The sequence below is a fragment of the Schistocerca nitens genome, chromosome 1, assembly GCF_023898315.1.
Source record: "Schistocerca nitens isolate TAMUIC-IGC-003100 chromosome 1, iqSchNite1.1, whole genome shotgun sequence".
NCBI lineage: Eukaryota > Metazoa > Arthropoda > Insecta > Orthoptera > Acrididae > Schistocerca > Schistocerca nitens.
Genome location: NC_064614.1, coordinates 839,615,194 through 839,632,465, shown reverse-complemented (window position 1 = coordinate 839,632,465; position 17,272 = coordinate 839,615,194). Strand labels below are relative to the sequence as shown.

At 44.0% G+C, this 17,272-nt stretch overlaps 1 non-coding gene across 1 annotated transcript; it reads left to right on the top strand.

Moving 5' to 3' along the window:
- The first annotated feature begins 505 nt into the window (after positions 1–505).
- On the top strand, positions 506–580 carry Trnat-ugu (transfer RNA threonine (anticodon UGU)). The gene has a single exon. It is a non-coding gene; the product is annotated as a tRNA-Thr (tRNA).
- The last annotated feature ends 16,692 nt before the right edge of the window (positions 581–17,272 follow it).

Below are 17,272 nucleotides of genomic sequence, written 5' to 3'. Positions count from 1 at the left end.
ACAACACGTCCAGAATCCGCCAGCACCACCATACAGGCGACCACTGACTAGGTGTAGATCCAAGGCTATATGGTCGAGTCTAATGAGAATATCTGAAACAGCAGCTGGCTGTTTCGCCAGGAGAAGGAGCTATGCTGTGAGCTATTGCGCACGCAGTTTGGTTTTGTGGTTAGCATCACTGCGGGTGGCCAGTTCAAAGTCGACCACCAGCAGTTTTTTACTATGATAATTAAATGGACACCCTAGCTGCAAACAGGCGTTGATGTACTTCATATATAGCTAAAATATGGCTTCCCGGCCATTGGCCTTCTTGTGTGAACGCACACGCTATGCCCGAACTCGTACGGGACTTGGTAGATTAATCTGCCACGAGTAATGAGTATGATGGGCAAACAACTATTAGGCGCACTACGAATGTAGTGGTGTGGACATGTAGGGAATGTGGATCTTACATCTTACGGGGAGCGAGCAAGGGATAAGTCCTCGCAGACGCACTATCCTCTGTGCCCGCGGTGGCTCAGATGGATAGAGCGTCTGCCATGTAAGCAGGAGATCCCGGGTTCGAGTCCCGGTCGGGGCACACATTTTCAACATGTCCCCAATGAAGTACATCAACGCCTGTTTACGGCTAGGGTGTCCATTTAATTGTCATTTCATTTCTAGCAAAGCTGCTTGGTCATCCGCGGTAACTGTTCTTTCGGGAACAGATACTACCGTCATATATAGTTATTTACTATTTTCTATTGTTCGTTTCTGGAATGTTCTTGAAACATCTTGCATTTATACTGCTCGTATACGTGTTTAAATATTTCCACACACTGTCCAGAAGTCAGTTCTGCTCCAGTTGTGTGGTTTCAGCGTGACAATACGCACAACATATCGTATCGTTCAATAACTTCATTTTCTCAGAATATATGGGACGGTGTTGATGTTTGCGCTAAGAGTATCACTTTACATCTGCTGGTGGTAAAATCTGATTGGCCCCACACTACACTTCAGGTGGATGGAGACATTTACTTCGCTTTTCTCTCGCCTGATTCACAGACCGGTTATTGTACGGTTTTAATGGGTGGCGTTCTTCCTTTTCTTCCAGTGTTAGTGTGAAATTATGGTTGGGCCATCGGCATACTCTTTTCAATGCCAGGAAGACTTAGTGATAATCAAATTGCTACCCATAGAACCATGTGAATTTAATTACAGGGGGCATGGATAAATTAATGACTATATTTTATTAATTAGGCGTGGTCATAGCATAAATGAAACATGGTTGCAGTGACTCACAAGATAAAACTAGACAGTTTCATCAAACTAGTGAACGAAACAATGGTAGCCATAATACCCTATATATTATAATTTACTTTTAACTACAAGTTAAATACAAGTGCACAAAGACATGAAATCGTCCCATTCGTTAGCTCTCAGTGCAAGATACAACTGAATTAAATTGTTTAAAAGTATGTACTGTAACTGAGTAACCTCTTTTGATGCTAGTCAGTTGTCAGGATGAGCATTACTGCAAAGGGCATTGGATTCTAAAGCATTATGTCAGGGTGAAAAACACTAAATAAATTACGTTTTCTCTCTTAAAACATGTGGGCAGGGTGGGTTCTTCCTTGGTTGAGGTATGAGGTAGAATGAAACAGCATTTTTACGTAAGATAACGTTTATTGAAAGATTTGTACAATGGTTTCCTTACTGGATTGTTCCGGCTGGGAGAGCGGCAGCTGTGTCGTTTGCGAAGGCTTCTGCTGCGTGAGCAGCAGCGTCTGATTACACCTGGTGGTGGGTATCTCGTGTCGCCGTTTCGCCCAGTTGACTGGAGATGCGCATCGTGAGGTGACCTGTTTAATTATTGAGAACGAAGTCGTGAATCGGATGGTGATACCTTAGATGTGGTGTCCCAGTGTTTCTCTTCTCTATGCGGCCGCGTGTGTCAGTGTTGTGCGTCGGCCAGTGGAGCGGCGCGGCGGGGTAAGGCCAGTGTCCCGGACTCTAACAACGGACTCCAGCTTGCCAGTCTTCGGCTGTCAGATCTTCATCACCAGCTCACAGGTGACTGCTGATGTGAGGCCGTTTCCTTTCCGTCCTCACTAGTCACCCGGGTATATAAAAATCAGTCTTCAAATGCCTTCTAACTTCTGTCTTCTGGCAGCGAGGCTGCTGCTTGCTATTCCATTACAGCGGTGGACTTGGTGCTTTGTGTACAATGTAATCTCTTCCTGCATGGCGGTCTTCAGCAGCGACTGAACTGTACTGGAACTGAACTCGAACCGAAACTCCACTGAAAATTACTGTCGGGCCCACTGCGTCTCGCCTATTTATTAACTTCAGTTCACTGGAGGTGAACGAATTCACGATCATTGCCTCTTCTGTCACATTGAAAAGCTTCTCAAAGAATCTTCTTAACGTTGGTCATTGGCTCTTGGAATGTAGGCGAGGGCCTTTGATCACATGTGACAATTGAGAAACACGTGAGCTGGTCGGGCGATGCCCTGATGGCTGAATCGACAGCTTCCGCTTATGTGGGGAGGGCGATGGCTTCTCCTGAACGTGCTGACCTGCAAGCGCCGGCCGTTGCCACTGCTGCTCTGCCTGCTGTTTGCCGGTGTGTAACTCTTCTAAACTAAACTAAGTTTTTAATTAATTTTCTAATTTCTACTTCACTTCACATTGATTTCATTAATTTATTTACCTATCTTAAGTACCACTCAACAATATATAAAACTGAGTAATAGGCTGAAATGAAAATATGAAAGTCAACACAACGTTTTGGGGAGTGATTAAGTCCACACATGTCGTACAGTAACTGCTCAGTATTTATCACAGGGGAAAGAAAAAGACGGTTGAAAGAAACATGCATACATCAACTGTTGGTTGAGCACATCTGTGTTCGAGTTTACTAGTAAACATACCTGAATTAGATGTGTAACAGCCCTAACATCAGTCTGAAAACACCGTGTACTTCCTATCATTTGCTTAGTGAATGCTGCAGTTGCTCACCATATTCTACATTGTCAGGGTCATCGAGTGGCTGAAAATTCTAAGTCAGCTGGTCATCATCATAGGTTGCTCTCCAACAGAGCCCAGACGCAAGAATTCCTCTCTTGGCTGAACTCATCTTGTATGTGTGCCTCACGCACGATTTTGGACACCGATCGCAGTGATCCTTCCGCGTGCCAAGCAAACGGTCCATTGTAATAATGTAACAATCTCCATTTCATACTCAGTTTAGACATAATTAACAACTCGTGTGTGTTTTTAGTGCTACAGTTCAGGGACAAGCAGTTTCCGACTGCCACCATCTGTCCTCTTTCACTTTTTAGCCAACCAAGCGTCCTCCATTTTCACACAATTTATTTGGTTCTCCCACTCTAGGGTTTACTTGTGTTATCCGATGGTTGCTGCTCATATTGTTTCTAAGCACAATCAGCACCAAGGCAATTAACATGCCTCCAGATTGACGCTGTGGTTGCCATGGCGTTATGCACAAAATAACGAGATGGCTTCTCGTCTCAGTCCACTTCTAAGATTTATCTTTGCACTGCTTTGGTTCTAGCATTTCCCATAATACAGGCTTCCAGCAGACGGCAGAGCACGGCAATACTTCATTCCATCATTGTACGCTCGCGGCATGTCTCCGTGGTGCCAGAAGACTGTCCAAATTAAAACCACTATAAAATGTCTTTCTGTCGTCTAGGCAGAAAACAGACGGCACCTCTTTGGCAGTTTTCAGCCTACACGCAGTATATTGATTCCAACGTCCTACTAGCTTTCTTCATTCCCCAGGTCGAATTTTTAAAAACCAGCAGTCCTCTCAATGGCTGGATGCTCTCTCTGTCCCTTGCTCTGTAATGTCTGTTCAACTTTCGCTCTCTGACATTTCCATATACACTTAAACATTCCTCCAGGACAAGAATGTAGTATACAAATACATTACACAGGTACTGCAATCACTGACATTAAACTTAATCATACATGTATTCTCATTTATAGCTTGAGGTTAATTCATTATTCTATTATTTTATTGGATTGTGATTATGACACATGGCAGTTTTGAGAAAAATGATTGTCTGCTGATGGAATTATGCTTAGACTTGTCATGGCGTAATTACATCACAGAAGTTTTCATTTACCTGTCATTGGGTTTGGGTGCTCCTTATGGAGCAGACTGTCAGGAAAAGCGAAAGGATCTTTGCCAAGAATACACCTTACCATGTCATTCAATCACACTTATTAATCCACCATACATACGCACTAATAGCTGGTGTAATTCCAAACTTTACATCAGGGAACATCATAATCAAAGGAATTAAGAGTTCACAGATTTTCGTTCATCTTTTTTTTTATCAATATTACATTATCTTTAACTCAATCACACTCATTTTCTTTACAGTCTCATGGATGACTGACGAAATAGTTCATAGGCAGGGGATCTCAGTGTACTGCTGGCGGTACACACCTGAATATGGCCAGAAGACCCTGCAACGAAATATCGAACAGCCAGTTACTGGCATCCAGCAGTTCGCCAGAAATTTTACTGAACATTTGCTGGTGCACCCAGCTTCGCTCAGGGCGTTGAAATCAGATAGTATGGCAGTTGGAATAAAAGGATAAATGCTGCCCTAGTATTAGTCCTAGTGGAAGCAAAGGGAAATTTTGTCAAAATTCAATGAGGGCACGGTTGGGTGATGAAATCTGGGGCCACTGGCAGAATGTCATAACAGTCAACAGCCAGCCGGCCACACATGGTAAACATGGCACTTGCGGGCACGAAGCTGTGACTGCAGTATTGCACGCACAATTTGTTTTGAGTGGAGCAACAACGAGGCAGAAAACTGCAGCATTGCTTTAAGTTATTGCGCTGTATGAGGCGGGGCCCTAGGCCAGAGCCAAGAGTGGCGATTTGTAAGTAGCTGACATGTGGGAATTTATCCCTGCCATAGTTTCTGTCTCTCTCTGACACTGTCATAAGCCAAGGAAAAACTCATATAAATAGACGGACAATTTTAGCTTGGGGTAGAGTGTACCATGTTACTTGAGCCTTGGGACGGACCTGTGCTGCTCTGCAGCAATGTTGTAAGTATTCTGAATAAATTTGTATTCTGTTTTCTATGTACTTGTTTGGGCTATATTCTGCCTCTGAGAACACAACACTGGGGCAGGACTGAATGGCAGCCTGGAACTTGGAGATCGCACAGTCGGCTTGAAAGAGGGCAGCGACATTGGTCTGCAGCAGGTCCAGGAGGGGCTTGGTTCCACTTGAGTCTACGGGCCAAATTCGCTTACCACCTGGCGTACCAGGGTCTGGGCAAGGCATATGCTGCGGGAGGCACAGCAGCGCTGCAACAGCACCAAACATGGCGGAGGGTGTTGCCATCTGTCAAGCACCACTACTGGCAAGTTGCGGCACAGCATCCAGGAGGGCACTGGTTCGAGTCCGGTCCTGTCCTGGTAACAGCAGTGGCCCGAGGGCCACGGGTGACCAGTACACCCACCTCCGTCAAATGGTCAGACAGAGCAGGATAAATGGGGTGGAGGGTGGAGAGGACCAGAGACTGTAGCAGTCTCCGGAATCGTGGGGAGCAGCGCGGCGCAAGTCACAAAATATCGGTGGGTGGCGACTGGGAGATAGCACCCGACTTCCAGCGGGGCGGCCTTGATGATAGCAGCAGTGGCGTCAGCATACCAGGAGTCTGCTGAGCCGGCTGGACTCACTGGTCAGCACGCGTGTGGCTAACCGACACTACACTTCACCCATTGTTGTTGTAGTCTTCAGTCCTGAGACTGGTTTGATACAGCTCTCCACGCTATTTTATCCTGTGCAAGCTTCTTCATCTCCCAGTACCTACTGCAACCTACATCCTTCTGAATCTGCTTAGTGTATTCATCTCTTGGTCTCCCTCTACGATTTTTACCCTCCACGCTGCCCTCCAATACTAAATTGGTGATCCCTTGATGCCTCAGAACATTTCCTACTAACCGATCCCTTCTCCTGGTCAAGTTGTGCCACAAACTTCTCTTCTCCCCAATCCTATTCAATACCTCCTCATTAGTTGTGTGATCTACCCATCTAATCTTCAGCATTCTTCTGTAGCACCACATTTCGAAAGCTTCTATTCTCTTCTTGTCCAAACTATTTATCGTCCATGTTTCACTTCCATACATGGCTAGACTCCATACAAATACTTTCAGAAATGACTTCCTGACACTTAAATCTATACTCGATGTTAACAAATTTCTCTTTGTTGTGTCTAGACCATACAGCCTAGACACAATGCTGTAGCAGATAGGGCACGCAATGCTAACGCAGACGGGCGTGAAGTCTGGAACATGAGACTTATAAATGAATAAGAAGAAAAGTACGTAGATGCTTGTTACTTAACTTTTAATTAGTCCTTGGAATACATCTCTCTTGAATATTAGTAAGCTATAGGCACTGATACAAATGGCGCCTTGCTAGGTGGTCGCAATTTAACTTAGCAGAGGGCTATTCTACTGTCTATCTCTCGGCAAATGAGAGCAAGGCTTAGCACGTCCAATCGCTAGCTATGTTGTCTGTACAACTGGGGCTGAGGTCTCCTCAGTCTCTCGAGACCTGCCTTGTGGTGGCGCTAGGTTTGCGATCCCACAGTGGCGACACGCGGGTCCGACATGTACTACAGGACCGCGGCCGATTTAAGTTACCATCTACCAAGTGTGGTGTCTAGCGGTGACACCACACTCTTCTTCAGAAACACTTTCCTTGCCATTGCCAGTCTACATTTTATATCCTCTCTACTTCTACCATCATCCGTTATTTTACTCCCTAAATAGCAAAACTCCTTTACTACTTTAAGTGTCTCATTTCCTAATCTAATTCCCTCAGCATCACTCAACTTAATTCGACTACATCCCATTATCCTCGTTTTGCTTTTGTTGATGTTCATCTTATATCCTCCTTTCAAGACACTATCCATTCCATTCAACTGCTCTTCCAAGTCCTTTGCTGTCTCTGACTGAATTGCAATGTCATCGGAGAACCTCAAAGTTTTTATTTCTTCTCCATGGATTTTAATACCTACTCCGAATTTTTCTTTTGTTTCCTTCACTGCTTGCTCAATATACAGATTGAATAACATCGGGGAGAGACTACAACCCTGTCCCACTCCCTTCCCAACTACTGCTTCCCTTTCATGTCCCTCGACTCTTATAACTGCCATCTGGTTTCTGTACAAATTGTAAATAGCCTTTCGCTCCCTGTATTTTACCCCTGCCACCTTCAGAATTTGAAAGAGAATACTCCAGTCAACATTGTCAAAAGCTTTCTCTAAGTCTACAAATGCTAAAAACGTAGGTTTGCCCTTCCTTAATCTACCTTCTAAGATAAGTCGTAGGGTCAGTATTGCGTCACGTGATCCAACATTTCTACGGAAACCAAACTGATCTTCCCCGAGGTCGGCTTCTACTAGGTTTTCGATTCGTCTGGTAAAGAATTCGCGTTAGTATTTTGCAGCTGCGACTTATTAAACTGATAGTTCGCTAATTTTCACATCTGTCAACACCGGCGTTCTTTGGGATTGGAATTATTATATTCTTCTTGAAGTCTGATGGTATTTCGCCTGTTTCATACATCTTGCTCACCAGATAGTAGAGTTTTGTCAGGAGTGGCTCTCCCAACGCCATCAGTAGTTCCAATGGAATGTTGTCTACTCCCGGGGCCTTGTTTCGACTCAGGTCTTTCAGTGCTCTGTCAAACTCTTCACGCAGTATCGTATCTCCCATTTCATCTACATCTACATCCTCTTCCATTTCCATAATATTGTCCTCAAGTACATCGCCCTTGTATAGACCCTCTATATACTCCTTCCACCTTTCTGCTTTCCCTTCTTTACTTAGAACTGGGTTTCCATCTGAGTTCTTGATGTTCATACAAGTGGTTCTCTTATCTCCAAACGTCTCTTTAATTTTCCTGTAGGCAGTATGTCTTACCCCTAGTGAGATAAGCCTCTACATCCTTACATTTGTTCTCTAGCCATCCCTGCTTAGCCATTTTGCACTTCCTGTCGATCTCATTTTTGAGACGTTTGTATTCCTTTTTGCCTGCTTCATTTACTGCATTTACTTCACCCACAAAGTACTGTAAATTATCTGAATAAACGAATGTTCCTGAATACTGCTGAATCACTCTGCACTGCCCCTTGACGCTCTTGAACTTGCTCAGCCTCCTGACAAAATATGGCGAAGTGGTTCCCAGCTTCAGCTCTGCCATCTGGAGTCCCGGGTTCGCCACCCAGACACTGCAACAGTGGTGTCAGAAATAGTGCCGATCACATCGCTGGTACCGGATTTCCACTCCCACATCTTATGTCATTGAGGTGTGCCTGTGTAGAGTGGTTATTGATGTGTTTGGTTGCATTCGTGACAGGTGATCATACACTTCTTGTTACATCTTGTCATTCGGGAGATGTTCGTCCATACCAGTAAAGGGAGGAAAGCAGGACTGTTCACCTAAACACGAGCACGATGTGGATGGGTGAGTGACGTTTGATTTACTTTTTATGTGACATTCTTTTGTGTTTTGAAGGTTTAAGTATGAATTAGGATAGATTTTTAACGTGTCTTTTGTAAGTCCAGAGGAGCCTGTAGTTTTATCTCTATTCAGGAGAAATGGGGGACATGATAACATAGCACTTAAGTGATGTAATTTTTGTAACATGACAGATCACAGATTACCATGTACAAAATGAGTGCTAAAGAGTAGTTTTATTTGTAAGAGATTTGGTCATTTGGCGCGCAGTTGTTCAGAATGTAGATGGGTGATGGTTTGGGCCAAGAACTAAGTAGCAGAGTGAAATAAATGGTAACAGTGGAGCTATAAGCAAGAATGGTGGAAACACGGTCAGCAGTGGAGGCTGTGGCAGTAACTACAGAGGAAGCTGTAGCCGCTCTAACGAAGCAAATTCGGGTATTATCAGAGGCGAGGATAAGGGACAACGAAAAATATGAAGAATTAGTGGGGAGATATGAGGCGCAGGAAGTACGGGAAGGGACATCTGGTAAAATTAAATTACAGGTCGTGGAGTGTCATAGACCGTTTGACCCGGCAATTGCGGTGTTGAATAACCCCTTCTTGGGTAAAGCCACGAGGATGTGTCGGTATTCCTTAATGACATTATCGCAATGTGTGATCAGATGTTGTAATGTTGAGAGTGGCCAAGTAACGCTTGATATGGGATGCCAAGTCGTACATACTGCGCCATGAAGTTTTGAACTATGTTGGGACGTTGTGTACGATGGTACTTCAGTTCGTGATTGCAGGAACTAAGTTTAGTGAGCAAGCAGAGGTGTTACCATGTGTTGGTGAGGGGTATTCGGTGATTGTCGGACTCGACGTCCTTGACAAACGTCGTGCAAGGATAGATAATTGGCAACTAACAGTGGAAATCGGTGGAACAATGTTTCCCATTGGGGAAACGGTTGCAAATGGACGAATGTCGCAAGGCGCACTTAACATGAAGATGACATCAGCTAAACTGCGAACGGATTCATTAAAGGTCGATCAGCAGGATAACATACCGGCAGGTACAGGGAAGGTTGTTTGGATTTCGATAAATACAGACTTACCAAAGGAGACGTTGTGCATGGTGGATCCACTCTCCAGTAATGAGGAATTGGATAATGCGCACTGTTTTGTGCAGAGGATTTTAGCTCACGCAAGTTATTTGGAAGAAGGTTATAGGGTTCCTGTAAGTATAGATAAGTTCGGCACAACGGAATTTAGCTTGTCGAAAGGGTTGGCCACACTGGAGGTTTTTGATGATGACTTCGATAGGTAGGATTTAGAGGCGAGCCTTAAGCAAAACGTCGATGCAGCGCAATTAAGGGGGAAATTACAGCATTTGCAGGGAGACGAGAGGGCCGCGTTTGAGGAATTATTGACATTTGGCGATTTATTCGGAACAGAGATGAGGTCATCGGCAACACCGATTACGAAGCATCGCGTACCAACGAAGGAAACCATATAGGATAGCACATCATATGCAACCGCTACTAGAAGAGTTTATAGACCAACTACTACGGGATGGAATCATAGAGCATAGCGATAGTCCATGTTCAAGCAATGTAGTTCTCGTACCTAAGAAGTCGGTGGATGGTGTAAGAAAATACAGGTTTTGTTGTGATTATAGGTTTCTGAATGCGAAAACCATTTCGGAAGAAATCCGATTCCGAATATCACGGACACATTGGACAATCAGGGACAACGCAAGTATTTTACGACGACGGATTTACGGAGTGGATACCATCAGTTGGAAGTAGCGCCAGAGGATAGGGCAAAGACAGCCTGTACTGTTCATGGGAGGACACTATCATAAACGTGTGCTGTTGGGGTTGAAAAATGCACCGGCAACTTTTCAGCGATTATTACATGGAATTCTAAGGGGATTAAAACCAAAGAGGAGGAGGAGGAGGAGGAGGAAATTAGTGTTTAACGTCCCGTCGACAACGAGGTCATTAGAGACGGAGCGCAAGCTCGGGTGAGGGAAGGATGGGGAAGGAAATCGGCCGTGCCCTTTCAAAGGAACCATCCCGGCATTTGCCTGAAGCGATTTAGGGAAATCACGGAAAACCTAAATCAGGATGGCCGGAGACGGGATTGAACCGTCGTCCTCCCGAATGCGAGTCCAGTGTGCTAACCACTGCGCCACCTCGCTCCGTGCTGAAACCAAAGACATGTATGGTTTACCTAGATGACATTAGAGTATTTTCGGAGGATATACCAGGATACACGTCTGTTATATCTCGATTCGGGATGAATCTTGTTAAAACGAGAGAGGTGTGCTGTGCTAAGTCCTAGTCAAAGGAAAGGAAAATTTTGTCAAAATTCAATGACGGGACAGTTGGGCGTTGAAATCTGGGGCTTCCAGCAGAGTGTGGTAACAGTCAACAGCCAGCAGACCAGGAAGGGTAAACATGGAACTCGCAGACGTGGAGGTGCGTCGGCATTATTGCATACTCAATTTGTTTTGAGCAGGGGGACAACAAGGCCGAAAACTGCAGCGTTTCTCTAAGTTATTGCAATGTATGAGGGAGGGGGGGCACTACGCTAGTGCCAAGAGTGGTGATTTGTAAGTAGCTAGCAAGTGGGAATTTATCCCTGCCATAGATTCTGTCTCTTTCTTTGACATTACATCAGAACAAGGGAATAACTGATATGAACAGACGGACAATTTTAACTTGGGACAGAGTGTGCCAGATCAGTCGAGCGTCGAGATGAATCTGTGCTGGTCTTCGCTTATAGGGGCCAGTCTGGCAGCAATGTTATAAGTATTCTGCATAAACTTGTATTCTGTTTTCTATGTACTTGTTTGGTCTATATTCCACCTCTGGGAACACAACACCGGGGCGGGACGGAATGGCAGCCTGGAACTTGGAGATCACACAGTGTAACTGAAAGGGGGCAGTGACAGCGGTCTGTAGGGGGTCCAGGAGGGTTTTGGTTCCACTATAGTCTACGGTCCACGTTCACTTCCCACCTGGGGTACTGGGGTCCAGGCGAGGCGTACGGTGTGGTAGGAGAAGCAGCACCGCAACAGCGCCAGAGACAGCAGTGGGTGTTGCCATCTGGCAAGCACCACTAACAGCAAGTTGCGGCACTGCGTCCAGGAGGGCGCGGGTTCGAGTCCGATCCTGTCATGGGAGTAGCGGCGGGCAGAGGGCCATAGGTGACCAGTACACCCACCTTCACCCCATGGTCGGACAGAGCAGGCCAAACAGGATTAGAGGGTGGCGAGGACCAGGGACCGTAGCAGTCTCTGGAATAGCAGGAAGCAGTGGGGCGCAAGTCGCAATGCATTGGCAGGCGGCGCCCGGGAGAGTGCAGCAGACTTCCAGTGGGGCAGTTTTGATGACGTCAGCAGTGGCGTCAGCATACCAGAAGTCTGCTGAGCTGGCTGTACTCACGGGACAGCGTGCAGGCGGCATGCCGACACTACGCTTCACCCATCAAGTACTGCATTTAGTAGATTAGTAAATTAGGAAATTATCTGAATAAATGATAGTTACTGAATACCGTTGTATCACTCTGCATTGCTCCTTGACCCACTTAAATTTGCTCGGCCTCCTGACAAATACGGCGCAGTGGATCCTGGCTTTAGCTCTGTCGTCTAGAGTTCTGAGTTCTACACACTAACCCCGCAACATAAACTTTAAGGTATAAGAAGTAAAAAAAATATTGAAAACATGTTATAACTGTTCAATAGTTGTGTATAAACATTTTTAATTTTGTCATCCGGGATATAGGTGCACAAATTTTTCGAATTTTCTGCTCAAGAACAAACTACCTATATTTGACCGTGAGAGACGCAGTAGTCTTTGAGACTGACGCCGCAATATTTTAAGCTTATCTTTGTTCTTTAATTGTAAAACTGTAGGCTAATATAACTGGAAATTTTAGTCTTTTAAATTGGAATGGCAGTTCATCATAGATCAGTGGTATTTTGGTGATAAATAGTGTGTGCCTTCGTACTTGCCAGTCATAAGTTCGGCTTCGATGATGTTTTTCGACAGCTGTTTCAAGATAATCCTTGTTCTATTGCATAGTTTTGGTAAGTCGCGATATGAGTGGCACGATAAGAGATGACATTTTAAGTCAAAGACAGTGTAACAGCGTTCCTGGTACTTGAAATGAGTTCAGAAATTCTGTAGTGAAGTTCACACTTTCTTCAGCATTTACCGTCGTGTACATGGATTGGGATATTGTCTATTCAATGGGAATTTCCTCCTGAATTTAAAATTGATATCGTCGTCAATGTTATTTTCAGTTGCCAGATCTGCCCTTTCAAATAACCAGTACACATTCGCATAGTTATGACCAATAAATTTGGTTTTCAGTAGCGGCTATGTTGCGTAAATCACTGTTGAGTTCAATGAGGCTGGTCGTCTGATCAGTAAGGCATGCCTTTGCCCATTTGTAAAAGTTGTTGAACAAAATATGGTGTTGTTTAATTTTTCGATAGTGCAGCTCTCACATTCTTCGTTAGTCGCAGTATTTGTATATGTGGCCAGAGATGAGATTTTTTAAGCTTGCATTGATCTTCTCTGCTGCTGTTAGCTTGGAGGTAACTGGAAGTGTTTGTCTAAAATCTTCTGAGAGATTGAGTAGAGCTCCCCCTATGACTTCAGAGTTTCCTCAAAAGTCTTGTAATGTTCTGTCCGCGCCTTGGAGTGATTTTTTATGAGCCATTGTGCATTCGTCCCAGAATGTAATTTTTGCTTGCTTTAGAAGCGCACCCTATCCATAAGATATTCGTCCTCTCCGTGCTGAGATATTAACGGATGTTGGAGAGTATCATATGAACGGTGTGTCTCTGCAATGCGCTGTAGTCCTTTTCTTTCTCATTGTACAATTATGTCACTCGTTTTGCTTTCATCGGCCACAATTACGTTGACGACTTCGTCTACCTTCGGTGCATTAAATCGATGTTCGTGTTCTTCAAGTAGTCTTTTGTCGTGTCGAATTATAACTTTATAATCGCCACAAATCATTCGGATAGTGCTGTTCTGAATATGTGAGTCAGCTGATATTTGTGTAAGATCCTCTGTACATTTTGGACTACTTCTCGTCTCAATCCACTGATATTTGAGCATCGTTGATCATTTTCTGTTCTTTCTTTTCCGATGAACTATAATTACAGAAATTTATGGTCTTCGTTGGGTAGTGGTAGTAATGACTCCATATTGTGATATATTTGTCCTTGGATAGAAAAAAGTAAGAGATTTCACCACGGTAGTGCTGATCGAAGTGACACCGAAAGAACTCGTTTGGAAGCAGGCGTTGTACGCTTTTATTGGCAGATGCTATCCATTTTCCCGATAACGACGTTAGATCGTAGTAGAATGCTTCATTTGTTAGGTTGCACTGTTTACTTGTCCTCGTCTGCACTTCTCGTAGGATATTTTCACGTCTGCCTTCAGTTCGCATAAGATTGTGTCGCAATTCTTTATATCAACTCCACTCATTTCGTTGTTCTTCACTTTCTCTACTTCTTACGGTGCCCATTCCCGTTCGCTGGAAAAATAAACGTGCTTCGCGCTCTTCGTCCGTATCGTTTTTCGCTGTTATTTTGTTTTCGCCGTTTTGCTTCAGAACTGACAAGACCTCCTACTCTTTTACGTTTGAGCATTTTCTAAAATATAAATCAAAACATTTTTTAATAACAAATACACTAAGTATAATTTACACACTTTTCACGCTTAATTTTCGAATTATGTTCAGACCCAGTATCACTTTGACTACCCACTCTTAACTGTTCATTTTTATTCACTGCACTACTCTTTCGGTTCCTCCCTTCGTCACTAATGAGAAACTGAGATTCGAAATCACAACGGGTCTTACTTTATTTATCCCTACCAATGGGTAGCCCAACCAGTGACGAATTCCAAAACTTACAAAAATGCCTTCGAATGGTCCACAATATTCCTAAGTATTCCACAACGTTCGACAGTGTTCTGTAATGTTCCATAATGATCTGGGAAGTTCTGGGACGTTCCCGAACATTTTAGAATGTTCCTGAATGTTCCAGACTATGCCCGAACAATTCCAGAACATCCCAGATCATTGTGGAACAATCCCGAACATTATGAAATATTGTGGAATGCTCTCAAATGTTCTGGAATAATCTCGAAGGTTCTGAAAATTTCCCAGACTTCCTTTCTTCAAAAGCACCCCTTTCAGGTAAAAACGGGAACCTTCTTCATGGATGGGGGATAGAGGGCTACCACGCCAAGAAACCCACTTGATCGTAAGGGGACTCGTTTCTGAGTTTTAGTGCCACACACATTGTATTCCTGCTTTTAAAATATACAGGGTGTTTCAAAATAAACATACCCGTTTTAAGGCGTTGTAGCATTTATTACTTTCCACTTGAAATCGTAAATAATACACCAAATGAAAGAGCAACTCAAATAGTTTTGTTTGTATACCTGTGCGCAATGGGAAGAGCATGCAATGACAAAGAGTGACTGAAAAACGTGGTTAACGAGTGCGAGTCTTTCACACTTAGCCCCAAGATATATCGCCGCAGAAAGTTTATGGGCCTTTTCTCGGTGAATCAACTGTAACTGATGTTTCTTATCTTGATGTTCCACAGCTAAGGCCCATACCTCAATGGGAAAAAGCAGAACAACACATCATTTGGGAGCAAGATAGTGCACAGCCTCACTGGCATAACTCAGTAAGCGACTGATTAAACGACGTTGTATCCGACCGGTTGACTGGGCGCAAGGGGCCGCTTGAAACAGCATTTTATGCATGACATCCGCGTTCACACACGATCTGAGGCGATCATGCGTATGTACCTCCGATACCAGCTGATCTACCCGACTTTAGAAACTGTGTTACTGCAACAGTTACTCCTGACACGTTGATCAAGGTTTCGAAACAACTCGCCTATCGACTCGATGTGTGATCGGTGTTATCACTGAATAATTGTACGAAAAACTGTTTCTCTTTCATTTGGTGTATTATATATAATTGTAAGAAGAATATAATATGTGCTACAAAGCCTCAAAACCCGTACATTCCTTTTCAAACACTCTGTATACTGATTACACTCTGGGACCACACCATGAACCATGGGCCTTGCCGTTGGTAGGGAGGCTTGCTTACCTCAGCGATACAGTTAGCTGTACTGTAGGTGTAACCGCAACGGAGGGTTATCTGTTGAAAGGCCAGACAAACGTGTGGTTCCTGATGAGGGGCAGCAGTCTTTTCAGAAGTTGCAGGGAGTGGTACTGCGAACGGCTGAAAGCAAGGGGAAACTACAGCCCTAATTATTCTCGAGGACGTGCAGCTCTACTGTACGGCTACAAGATGATGACATCCTCTTGGGTAAAATATATCGGAGGTAAAATAGTCCCTCATTCGGATCTCTGGGTGAAGCTACTCAGGAGGACGTCGTTATCAGGAGAAAAAAAAAACTGGCGTTCCACATATCGGAGCATGGAATGTCAGGTCCCTTAATCGGTCATGTAGGTTAAAAATTTAAAAAGAGAAATAAATGAACACTTTAAATTTAGATATAGTTGGAATTAGCGAAGTTCGGTGTTACGACAAACTGGGCTTCTGGTCGGATCAATACAGGTTCATAAACACAATATCAAATAGGGGTGATGCAGAAGTAGGTTTGATAATGAGTAAAAAATTAGGAATACAGGTAAGCTACTATGAACAACATACTGAACGCATTATTGTAGCCATGATAGGCACGAATCCCACACCCACAACAGTAGTATAAGTTTATATGCCAACATACGCCTCCACAGATAAGGGGGAGGTTGAGGAAATGTATGATGAGGTAGAAGAAATTATTCGCATAGTTAAGGGAACCGAAAATTTAACAGCTATTGTGACTGAAATTCGATAGTAGGAAAAGAAGGCGAAGGAAAAGTACTAGGTGAATATAGACTAGAGCAAAGGATTGAAAGAGGAAGCCGCATGGATTCATTTTGCACAGAGCATAATTCAATCTTAGCTAACACTTGGTTTAAGAATCGTGAGAGTAGGTTGTATACGTGGAAGAGACCTGGAGACGCCAGATTGTTTCAGACTGGTCATATAATAGAGATTTTGGAACCAGATTTTAAATTGTAAGACATTTCAGGGGCAGATGTGGATTCTGACCACAATCTGTTGGCTATGAAGTGTATAATAATACTGAAGGAACAGCCAAAAGGCAGGAATTTAAGGAGGCGGGATCTGGATAAACTGAAAGAACCAGAGGTTGTAGAGGGTTTAAGAGGGTGCCTTAGAGAACGACTGACAAGAACGGGGGAAAGGAATACAGCAGAAGAATAATGGGTAGCTTTGAGAGATGAAATAGTGAAGGCAGCAGACGATCAAATAGGTAAAAAGGCGAGGGCTAGTAGAAATCATTCGGTAACACAAGAGATATTGAATTTAACCGATGAAAGGAGAAAATATAAAAATGTAATAAATGAAGCAGCCGAAACGGAATACAAATGTGTGAGAAAAGAGATCTACAGGAAGTGCAAAACGGCTAAGCAGGAATGGATGGAGGACAAATGTAAGGATGTAGATGGTGGTGGTGGTGGTGGTGGTGGTGGTGGTGGTGGTTAGTGTTTAACGTCCCGTCGACAACGAGGTCATTAGACACGGAGCGCAAGCTCGGGTTAGGGAAGGATAGGGAAGGAAATCGGCCGTGCCCTTTCAAAGGAACCATCCCGGCATTTGCCTGAAACGATTTAGGGAAATCACGGAAAACCTAAATCAGGA